The sequence below is a fragment of the Hyposmocoma kahamanoa genome, unplaced genomic scaffold (genome assembly GCF_003589595.1).
Source record: "Hyposmocoma kahamanoa isolate Upper Pololo Valley unplaced genomic scaffold, ASM358959v1 279, whole genome shotgun sequence".
NCBI lineage: Eukaryota > Metazoa > Arthropoda > Insecta > Lepidoptera > Cosmopterigidae > Hyposmocoma > Hyposmocoma kahamanoa.
Window position 1 is genome coordinate 566,661 of NW_020653776.1, and position 12,364 is coordinate 579,024.

Genomic DNA, 12,364 nt, shown 5'->3' on the forward strand with positions numbered 1-12,364 from the left:
AAACTACTTCCTACTATATTTATTTTTAACCGCCTTCAAATAAAGGAGGAGGTTCTCAATACTTCTGTATTTTTTTGTTTGACATTTGTGAACCGTTTCGATGATTATTTTTTTTGTTGGAAATGGGGCACCTCATTAGGGGTCCCATTTAAATTTAAATAGTCTATTTCTAAAGGTGACATATAAGGGGATCATCATCAGCTTACACGCATCCACTGCTGGACATAAGCCTCCCCTAAGCCACGCCAACTTTCTCGGTCTTGTGCGGCCCGCATCCAACCACTGCCGGCCACCTTGCCGCAGGGCGTCCCACACTACGTTTTCCTTGACGTGGTCGCCATTCCAGAACAAGTCTGCTCCATCGGCGATCAACCCTCCTGCAGACATGCCCGGCCCACTGCCACTTAAGCTTACTGATTTTGCGAGCTATGTCGGTCACTTTAGTTCTCTGACGTATGACCTCGTTAGGGATTCAGTCCATCAGAGAAACTCCAAGCATAGCTTGTTCCGTCACACGCTGAGCGACCTTGAATCCTGTTTACCCACTTCCCGCTAACCGATTTCTATTAAACTTTTTTATGTTATTAGGCGACGGGACGAACAAGTCGTGTGTCTCATCTTTAATCTGTTTGGTAATTTTTCTTACATCCATCCGCTCTACACGCGTAAACAACCTCAACATTTCTTTCTCTATTCTAGTCACCATTCCTCTTTCAAGTGAAAGATGTGGATCTTTCATGTATTATTGCATTCTTCACTCTATCACTCAACTTTATTCCACAAACGTGAAAGTTTTGTATGGCAGAAACAGCAGGAAAGTAGAATTAATGCAGTGGAAATGAGATCTTTGAGGAAAACTTGTGAACCATTATACCTAACTTTCACTACCAAACGTAATTTATTTCATGCCCTTCCCGGAAGTATCGATTTACTCTGTAATTGTTAGTAGTATAAGTTTCAATTTTAGTCGTTATCTATGATCACGTTTAAATGACGTTGAATATGCTAACAAAGTCTAAGGTAAATCTAGATTTAGAGCGAAATATAGACCCTAAGCAGCGTATCGTGCTCTATCAACATAATTGTGGTAAATTGCCACCTCGTTTCGTTTTACACGCCAAAAATGTTGCATCGAGACACGTTTTTAAGGCAATTGTTGTTTATTTATTTCATCGAATACCATGATGTTTTTTCTACAATAATATTTGTACATTTTTTGTGAAAATTACTTAACTAGTTTAACTATTATTACCAACTAGTTGATTAAAACAAAGATCGTATAAGATTAAGAACTTTTTTTTCAATTTGATTGAGTTCGAACCAGCGTTTGTTGCCATACCGGGGCTACCACTCTTTTCTTTTTTAATAATACTAAGTCACCGTACGAACAAGACATGTGCCTGATGGTAAGCGACACGCCTGTCCACAACAGTTGCATTGCCACTCAGAACTTTAAATCGCAAAGATCTGAGGGGTACTGCCACTGCGCCCGTCACCCTGAGACAAGTTGACAGTCTCAAGTGCCTGTAATTTCATTAACACCTTTACCTTTCCAAACCGGAACGCAGTAATGCTCTGCTTGGCGGCAGAAATAGGTAAGGTGGCAGTACTTCCCTGGTCGAACTCTTTCTACACAACAAGGAGCTTCTTCTAAACTTCTTCTTCGAACTTCTATTAAAATCACTAAAATCAATGCTATTACCAATTGTTACATTTAAAGGTACCTCTAATCTTGTTATGCAGCAGTTTATAAAATTAGTATACAGAGATACATATGCAAGGCATAACACATTGGGTCTATCGACTGTCATATTTCTATATTACAACTACATCCAACAGTTGATGGCATACCGTAATGTTACAAACAATGTTAACTACATACCGGCTTAGATTTCTTAGAGATAGTTAAGCAGCACGTAATCATACGTTATAAGTGCTTTTAACACGTGAAAGCATTGACTTACAATTATATGGACGTCGGATCCGCGCTAAAAAGTGTCCGAACTTATAGGGCGTTAAAATCGTATACAGAGCGTCATTCACGCTTTAGTCTTCGTTTGTTCGACTGACAGAGCGAAGCAAGCAAAATTAGACAGTACTGCGATGACATTACAATTTAAATTCAACGTTAAAACGTTAAATTTAAATTGTAATGCAAAGCTAATATTCCTTTACTAAATTTAAATTGTAATGCAAAGCTAATATTCCTTTACATGTCACTACGTTTAAATAGGTTGACTTGGGCCTTTTTTTTCGTGGTTTTTGTATTAGACCCGTCGTCCATTTATTTCTAAGTCAATGCGTGAAAGTCATTAAAAATAATACAAACTACATGAATCAAATCGATATCTCTAACGAACAATACGCCAGCTTAATTATTGAACCTATTTTGATTTTATTTGGTTTTTTGTTTTTTATTTTGTTTTTTACAAAATTCAGGGGACATATTATTAGCAAATAAATATGGCTGTTTACAAAAATAAACAGAAAATGTACCAAAAAATAAAGTTGGCGTAGCAGTGTTCGAAGTTATGTAACTGTCATTTTAAGCACAAAAAAGTTATCGGCAAATTTTGTTCGAAGACGGAGAATTTTTAAACCACGCTCCTGAAAGGTTGTCATTTTGTTGATGTGACCTTATTACACTAAAGATCAGGAATAAAACGCGCGACTGCATCGACATAAACGCGCGATTGCATCGATGCAATCGCCTATAAGCCCAAGTGCATCGATTAAGTAAGGACGTAACAATTTTGTATGTCAATAAAACACAGAATATTTGAGATGTCTAATTGAAATTTATTCCAGTTGCAGTGCACATGTTACATTTAAGAATGGAATTCGATCTCGTTCATAATGACCACCGCGAGCACGTTTGCACTTTGATCAAACAATCGATCTTCGAGGAAGTTCGTTAATCGCGTAATTTCGCTAAATGGTCCAGTTGAATGGCCACCTCGCTCATGCAATTTGACGCCGTTGGATTATTTTTTATGGGGTTAGGTTAAATCGTTGGTTTATGCCGAAGAGTATATATAACCAGAAATAGATAATTTCACTTCAAATCCACCAATTTAATTTGAGCTTTGCTATAATAGACGAAAATTGCATTGCATACATATTTAATTACCGATGAAATGTGAGTCCATTTGTTTTATAATTAAATGTTTTGCTGTTTTTCCCACACCACCGAACGGAACAGCCCCCGATAGTTAGAGATATTATCGTTATTACAATAAATACAGAATATTTTTGGAATATACGGACACGTATACACAGCTCCGTTGTTGGCGCTGTACTATTTCAGCTTTCTAATTTGTGATTTCTGTGCAAACGAGAGTTGATATTTAAAATTGATATAAGGCCTATTTGCCTAATGAGTTGCCAGGGAAGGATGACCCTTATTTCGTCTCTATTTCTGGTTATGTATTCTAAGGTTTATGCTAACAAGACAACAATGTTAAATGGGCTCAGGAACAATATCAAACGCAAAAATTGTCAAGCTTCGGCCGACATGTGTGGAAGAGTGGTAAAAAATTGGCTCCAAAGAATTGAACGCTGCAAACCTGCTCGCGGTGGTCATAATGAACAAGATCGAAATCCATTCTTAAATGTAACATGTCCTTGTTGAAAAACCCTATATATTGAGAATAAACTTGAAAGGTTAACTGGTTACAAACCTGTTCTTATTTTCATTCAAAAGTTTCTGCATAAATTTGTCTAAGCGTTACCACTAAACCACTAACATGGCATGATCACTCCTAGTGCTTAATTTGCGTACCATTCCAGTTGTGACAGCCACCTTAAGGTTGATTTGTGTCAAACGTGTTCTTGTTTTTATACAAAAGTTTTGGCAAAAATAAACGACACTGTTGCCACTAAAGCACTAATCTATATCAACGTTACTCATCTATATCATTACGCTTTTAACATGACTTTTTTTTTATACCAAGTGACGGCCCGAACAAGTCGTACGCCTGGTGTTACGCGACACACCTGTCCATAGCAGTTACACTACCATTTATTCAGAGCTTTAAATCACAAAGATCTGAGGAGCACTGCCACTGCGCCCGACACCCTGAGACATAAGTTGTCAAGTCCCATGTGCCTGTAATTTCACCAGCACCCTTACCCTCAAAATCGAAATGCAGCAATGCTTACATTAGTGCTTGGCGGCAGAAATAGCTAAGATGGCAGTGCTTCCTTGGACGAGCTCTTTCACAAGGAGCTCTACTGCTACAATATATATGTTACATGTTTATAAATGTTTGTCTTTTATTGGACTCAATAGTATTCAAAACACTACCTTAGAATAATGATACCAAAGCTTATTTTCTACCTGGTTTCAGTTTAAATCTTGAGTGCACTCTGTCGTATTTTAATATATTCGTAGTAGAGTTGAACCCAAAACCACCTACTGACGAGTAGATCAAAATTATAATTGCTCAATTAAACTCTTATTTCATTCATGGTTTATTGCCATCTTTCACGGTTAAATAATTATTAGTTTTACGTGTACATAACATCGCGGTTATTCCTTCCATTTAGGCAAGGTCCTTGTAGGCAAAGATTACAGACCTCTAGTCGCTCGAAACAGACGGACCTCTTTTTTTCTGTTTGATAAACTTGATCTGTTTAAAACTAATGCATATTTTATCCTGAAGCCTGGCGCCATTTTAACGCCCTTGCCAAAAGCGCGTGCTTTCTAAGCGTTAAAATATAACCGAGTAAAAAATAGGAAACTGATTATGCAATATTACTGTTTACTATTAACAATTTCTTCACAATTTTATTGGAACAGGCAGTATTGAGGGTTATTAAACTTCTGTCAATCTTTTACATGAATCTTGTGGATTACCATTAAAAAATAATGGAATTTAAATTAATACGAAAGTTTGTTGTCTCTACGAATAAGTATTATTTATTTTTTATAGAAATTCACACGGGTGAAGACAAAAAGGGTACTGAACGCTTTTCCATCTTCAGGTTTCTTTTATTTATTTGCACTCAAACAACAGCTGACATGAACGACTACCTTGCTGTTCTTGTCGATCATTGGCAGTTAACGGCTAGATCATATTTTATTATAAACAAAATGTTTTCTTAAAAAAAGGTTTACGAAATGGCGAGGCTAGTTACGATTCCCGCTATGTTATAAAGTTGTTTTGGAACTGCTGTGGCTTCTATTTTACCGATAATGTGTTGAGAGAGAAGTTTAAAAAAATTACATTCGCCACAGTGCGTTTATAAAAAAGCAATTTTTTTATTGAGAAATAGTGATAAACATAACATTAATATGAGGAATAAAAATAAACTACCTTGACTTTACTCGACCTTCACTATCACGGCAACGTATACGCTTCTAAGATTCCGGTTGATATTCAAAATTTGCCATTTACGAGGTTTAAAACTATAATGAAACAAAAACTTTATACTAAAGGTTTTAACTACAGCTTCTTAGCAACTTGAAGACAAAAATACGCCACGAACGAGTGACCCGTTCATCGAGTATATAACCAGAAATAAAGACGAAATGTCATCTATATTTGTTTGAAAACTATTCTGCCAAATCATTCCGGTGACAAACGCGCTCCGATGGCCACCCGAATTCGAAACAATTGACCGGTGTCGTCAATTGTTTCACTTCAAATCGACCAGTTTAACTTAAGCTTTGCTACAATGGACGAAAATTAAAAATTACATATTTAATATTTAAGTACCTATTAAATGTGATTCCGTTTGTTTTGTAATTAGATATTTTGCTGTTTTTCGCGCACCACCGAATGGAACAGCCCCCATTGTTATAAATATTATCTTTATTACAATAAATACACAATATTTTTGTAATATACAGAGACGTACTCACAGGTCAGTTGTTGGCGCTGTACTATTTCAGATTTCTAATTTGTGATTTCGAGAACGAGAGTTGATATTTAAAAGCGATATAAGGCCCATCTGCCTAATGAGTTGCCAGGGATGGATGTCTCTATTACTTGTTACATACTCGATGCCAAAGGCGTGCAAAGTATATGTGTATACATATAATGTAATAATCCATTCACAGTTTAACATGTAGCACAAACTAACCCGATCTTATAATGTCACATATTTTATTTCTCCCACTATCGCTATCAAAGGCTTTCACAGAACACTATGTCAGCGAACTCTATTTAAATAAAATGATGTTTAACGTTTATAGAGAAACCTTTTTTTTTTGTACTCTACTGCACTCTTTTTTACTCTACAGTGTGTATAGTTTATATGATCAATATCAGAGGTAAAATTCGTTATCAAACCATTAACAAAGGAGGAGGTTTTCTATTCGACAGTATTTTTTATGTGTATGGTACCGATTTTGATGATTCTTTTTTGTTGCAAAGACTATACTCAGTATTGATCCAATTTAAATTTAAAGAAAATATTAACCGTTACCGGATTTCATCATAAAACTTGGCAAATGGATGTAATTCCAATAAAAAAACCGATAAGCAAAAGGAGGCGGGTTTTTTTTACAGTAACCAAAAAGAAATTCATGTTCTTGTGAAACACTTGTTGAATTCTATTCCTAATGTTTACGGTGCATCGTCACTACGTTTACAACATTATACATTTATAACCGACTTTAAAAAAAAAGGAGGAAGTTTTACAATTCAACTGTATTTTTTTGTAAGTTACGCGATTATTTTGGGTAATTCTTTTTTGTTGGAAAAGGGGTAACTCAACAGTGGCTCCATTCAAACCAGAAGGGTAGGAAATTACGAGATGAATCCGTTTTATTGAATTTCAGCCATTTTCCTTTAATCTAATTCAATAAAACTTGTCAAAAAGACGCAATTCCACAAACTTTTGAGGTCTGGTTTTTAAATAAAATGGTTTTTATTTAATATTTACGAAATTGTTATTTTTTTATAATATTAAGTGACGGGAAGAACAAGTCGTGCGCCTGATGGTAAGCTACACGCCTGTCCGTAACACTCGCAGTGCCACTCAGAGCTTTAAAAGGCCAAAGTCTGATGGACACTGAGACTGAGACATAAGTTGACAAGTCTCATGTGCCTGTAATTTCACCAGCACCCTTAACCCTTCAAGACCGGAACACAGTAATGCTGACATTACTACTTGGTGGCAGAAATAGGTAAGTTACCCCGTATGGGTAATATTGTAATTTGATTACTAATCTATAGACATTAATCTCGTTTAAATCTAGAGTTCACTTGAAACAATACTCAGAAGCGATAACAACCAAGTTGCAGCTCACAATGAAGCTGATTCGTATGAGTAGACTAAACTTTGTTGAGTATCAAGTTACGCATGTTTGACTGTTGGTTATTTATTATGCTTGCGCAATAATCTCATTATGACAAAGGAAACTAAGTTTAAGTAAAATTAGTTCCTAACAGAGTGAAGTGACGTTTCAATTTGAAAATATAGGCGATGAATTAAACTTGTTGATAACTTGGTCATGAATGTTTTATTGTTTTTTGCAATACCAAGCGACAGGACGAATAATTCGTGCGCCTGGTGGTAAGCGACACGCCTGTCCCTAACAGTTGCAGTGCCAGAGCTTTTAATCGCAAAGGTCTTAGGAGCACTGCCCGTCACCCTGAGACAGAAGTTGACAAGTTAATCAAAGTGTCAAATTATTTTATTTGACATTGCTTATTTGGCAAATAAATTTTAATTATTAGGACATTGTTTAACTTCAATCTAATTTTAATATTTGCGTACCAGCACCTGGTGCAACACGTGATCGTGACACTTTTTATAATATCCTGTACCGTTTTTGCCTGCGAATAAATATTTAATTTCATTTAACTACGCTGCCGCCGGATATCGCTATAAAAATACATGTACTCTCGATTTTTACATTGTGTACTAAGTTGTAAAAGCAAATTGAGCAAATTAAGGTAAAAAATATTACGTTACGGTTACCGACCTAAATCGTGAGCACCCCATACGTAGTCTGTCGCGGGTTTCTTAATTATGAAAATAAAGTTCATGCACTAAATAAGGAAGCAATTTCTATTCTCCCGACACGGATTAGACTCTTTAGTTCTGTATCTAGCAGGTACGTGCTCATTATCTGTGAGATATTTATTTATTTATTTAAAATGCAAATCACAACAATTCGTCAACAACGTTCCATTAGGTAAGTACTTATTGCTATGATACACACGCAGGGGTATGGCACTTAATCGCTACGTTTTGGCTTACATTATTTCACACATTACAAAATAGATGTCGTCAGAGATAAAGTCCGCGTATGTAGTAACTGGTAAGGCGCGTATCTACTTCAAACCAAATTTCACAGGAGAGGGATTTAACGTTATTACTTTGTTATTTCAATGGCTACGACTTTCATATTTGCACAGTAAGCATTCATTTATGTTGTCTACGGACTGATAACTATAGATTCCCACAAGGGCGCGCTTATTCGACACGAATATCATTGCGCACGTCCCGCACGGCCCCTGCGCGGTCGAAGAGCGGAGCCCGCGTTGCTGCCGCGCAGCGACCGCGTGAGTCTGTTATGGCAAAACACGCTCTATTTATTTAGCTTTTACCCGTTTCACTTAAATTTAGTCTACCGCGTGGTTGTATTATTCAGAAGGAATTTAAATGTTGTTGCCTAGTAAATAGAATTCAGATTCGCCATTAATGTACCGCCGCCGTAGTGGCCGCGCGAAATCTTTCGCCTCGTGTAACTGGGTGCTAAATCATACTAATTTAGTGCCACGACATTTACGCGGAGTTGTAATAATAATAATAATAATAATAAAGTTATTTATTTATATACATTTACAAAACAATTTAGTCGTAAATAACATCACTTATAGATACTGTGTAGATAAAAAGGAAAGAGTCTCAGCTTAAGCTGTTTTTCAGACCCTACCTTTTTGAAACTCGCTACATTTTAATCATAATATTTATCTGACGCGTCTCGAGTAGCTCCAAAAGATATCATAAAATAATAAATATACTCACTTAAAGTTATAATAAATCTATTGTCCTTATAGTACCTGAGATAGATAAAATATTCCACCTAAAAATACTCAAATTTGGGGTTTAGGTAGAGATGAACAGCACCCACACGTAAAAATATAATTACAAACTACATCCAATTACTTTCTGATCTTTGCCTCGAAAGTAACCAAAGCTTGCACTTTCTTTTAAAAGTACAAGATGACTTGTAGGGCATTAAATTACTGAAATGGAAAATTGTACGATTCCGACGATATGTCCATCTCCTCAATAGCTGCTGTTTCTGAAATTTTTGTCGTAACGTAATTGCAATAGAGCTTGTGAGAGAGTTCTTCCAGGGAAGTAATGCTTACCTATTTCTGCCGCCAAGCCGATTTAGAAGGGTAAGGATGCTGGTGAATTTACAGGCATGGGATTTGTCGGACGCAGTGGTATGTACCTTAGACCTTTTCAATTTAAGGCTTTGAGTGGCATTTCCACTGTTGTGGATTGACTTGGCTTACCACCAGGTGCACGACTTGTTCGTCCTGTCACTTGATATCATTTTTTTTAAAGTAAAAAATAATAATGGAAAGCCTCGATTACCATCAGAACCGCTGTAGCCAAAACTCACACATTGATAACTTGAAACACTATGAAATTTGATAATGGTTTCAAAATAACAAATAAAAATAACAAATTCTCGACTGATAATATAATTTAACTTTACCGTGTTCGCATGTTGTTAAAAGTTCAATATCGTCAATACCTATTATTGTTACGATGTTTGAATTATATATTGAAATTTCCATCAATGTGCTGACATCTAGTGGTTAACAACTGAACGACAACGAATTCGAGACCTTTACATAGTTTTCCTAAGAAGCTACTATATTGCAGCGGTTTATAAACTTTACTTTCGTTTCTTGTAACAAAAAAAAAATTATTACGATAAATCAAAATTGTAAATTAAAATTAAATATAGTAAGACTTTATAATGATACGACACACCACCATATTGCTAGTGCAATCATTATTGTACTCCAAAATAACGATAAGGCATTTTTCTACGATATTCGAGGTCTTGCGCGAGATAATTGGCATGACCATAACGCACAAAATGAAAATGGCCGACTTTGGCACACGTGTCACGCAAACTAAACACTTCTACTGTATTTATTATTCTGTGGCGAAAACCTATATAGGAGTACCTTAGTTTGAGGGAAAAAAGTAGATAAATTTTCATCACTATGCAGGCACCGTTGACGCTATTACGACGCTTGTATGTCATGCACGTATGACATATCTGTTTGTTCGTTATAATGATAATTTGTTTTAAACATTCATTATATTCGTTTAAATATTCCAATCGATGCACTTCATTTCGTTGAACAGACTTCTACATTTGGCCACCCCTTGACCGAGGCGGTTTCACGCAAGGGTTCATCGACCTGTCGTCGTGGTCACGTGACGTTCACGTTAGATTTAAATACGTTTTATAATAAGTCATCCCGGAGAAATATAAAAAAGGTTAATTTCGTTAAATTGTAACGTCGTTTTTTTCGCTTTAACATTTTTATTTGTGTGTTATTATATTTCATAATTGAAAAGCCTTGACTGGGCGACATTAATAACAAGTATATTGTGACAAATTTTCTACTTAAAAATTTTACAATTGGAGAGATACTAGCGAAATGGGATGGATTGCTTATCATGAATGAATGAAATATTCTTTATTGCACATTAAAAATTACAATGACAACACAGAACAGTCGTGTAAGTATCACTGAGTAAGCTAATGTACAAGAGGCCTTATTGCTAAGTAACAATTTCTTCCAGGCAAACTTAGATTTAGTAATTCAGAGGTAAAATACAAAGTTAACAAATGAAAAACTTTAATTCGTACTTGCAACGTACGCTGTAAATGATTTAATAACGACAAATAAATTCCCACCACCCAGCATTTATACATTTCTATAAAAATCAGAAGACATTGCCAAAATCATAAGAAGCTAATTAAGCTTTAACATTGATGTCAAAAACTAATTTTATCATATCGAGTTCTTAGGTTTTCGCGATTGTTACACATAGGAAATGAAACTATTTTTCCGGATTTAAATCGCGTTTTTTCAAACAAACCGAACGTTTCGGGCCCTTTACAGGTCCCATGGTCACGGTTAATTTTATCATTTTATAATAATTATTAATATAAAGAATACTAAGAAAAATTTCCTTTCATCCGGCTGGATTCGAACCAACTAACTAGCAACTTACAACGGACCTTACACTTTTTTCTATGTGCTTGTTGCAGATCTTTATTTTTGGTTTTTGATGACTTTTTTGCCGTAGCGCCATCTGTAGGGAATCTATGAAAGCTTTTCTTCACTCAGCCAGGTACCTTTACAGCTACCAGCAGCTGTCTAGACATATCGCTTTAATCATTGCAATTTTTAAGTTTATTGAACGATGGTTGATTATCATGTAATTATTCAATTATTTTTGTTAAATTACTGCACTAACGAAATGCAAAAAGCTGCAACAAGCACATAGAAAAAATCATAAAGCCCGCCTGTTCGTTCCGTTGCTTCGTTGGCATAGCCTCTGGCACGGTTTTCCAGGTAACGTTAGTTCGAATCCATTTTTTCTTAGTGTTCGATCTTTGTATTAAAAATTATAACAACTAGTCGAGTAATTTCATATAAAAAATAATGAAACATTTAATAAACTTAAAGATTAAAATTTTTTCAGATTTTAGAAAAAAACATTTTTTTTATCATATTAAGTGACGGAATAAATAAGTCGTGAGCCTGATAGTAAGCTGCATGCCCATCCATAACAGTTGCATTGCCACTCAGAGCATCGCAAATATCTGAGGGGCACTGCCGCTGCGCCTGTCACCCTGAGATATACTCTTCGAAACCGGAACATAGTAATGCTGACATTACCGCTTGGCAGCAGAAATAAGTTAGGTGGTACTACTACCCTATCCATATTGATATTGAAAACATAAATTCCGTAACCTTGGTATAATAAAACCATACATGATCATCCGTCAAAAGTGCTGTTTATTACATGAGTCGTATAAGTAATACTACTTACATGAAATTAATTATTTTTATGTGACGTTTTATATATCGCCTAGTTAAGCATAAAAAGTTACCGACTTATTTCGTTCGCAGAATATTAAACCTCCCCTAAAAAGTTGTCATTGGGTGGGTTAAAAAAGAAGTAGAAGAAATCTTGCAGTGTAGTTGTTATCAATAAAGCGTTATTAAACTCTTTGTGAAATCTAAGCCAAGCAAAGCAGTAGAATCTTTAAACCTTCCCTGGAAAGTTTTGTTTGGGTGGACAGAGGTTTAAGAGGGAGCATGCCATAAATGTTTTGACGTTGGCTCCGCCCAAA

The 12,364-nt window shown here is 35.7% G+C and overlaps 1 protein-coding gene across 1 annotated transcript in view; it reads left to right on the forward strand.

The window, feature by feature from the left end:
* LOC113229142 (cyclin-dependent kinase-like 4) overlaps positions 1–12,364 on the forward strand; it is an 87,981-nt gene that overhangs the window by 5,379 nt on the left and 70,238 nt on the right. The window lies entirely within an intron of this gene.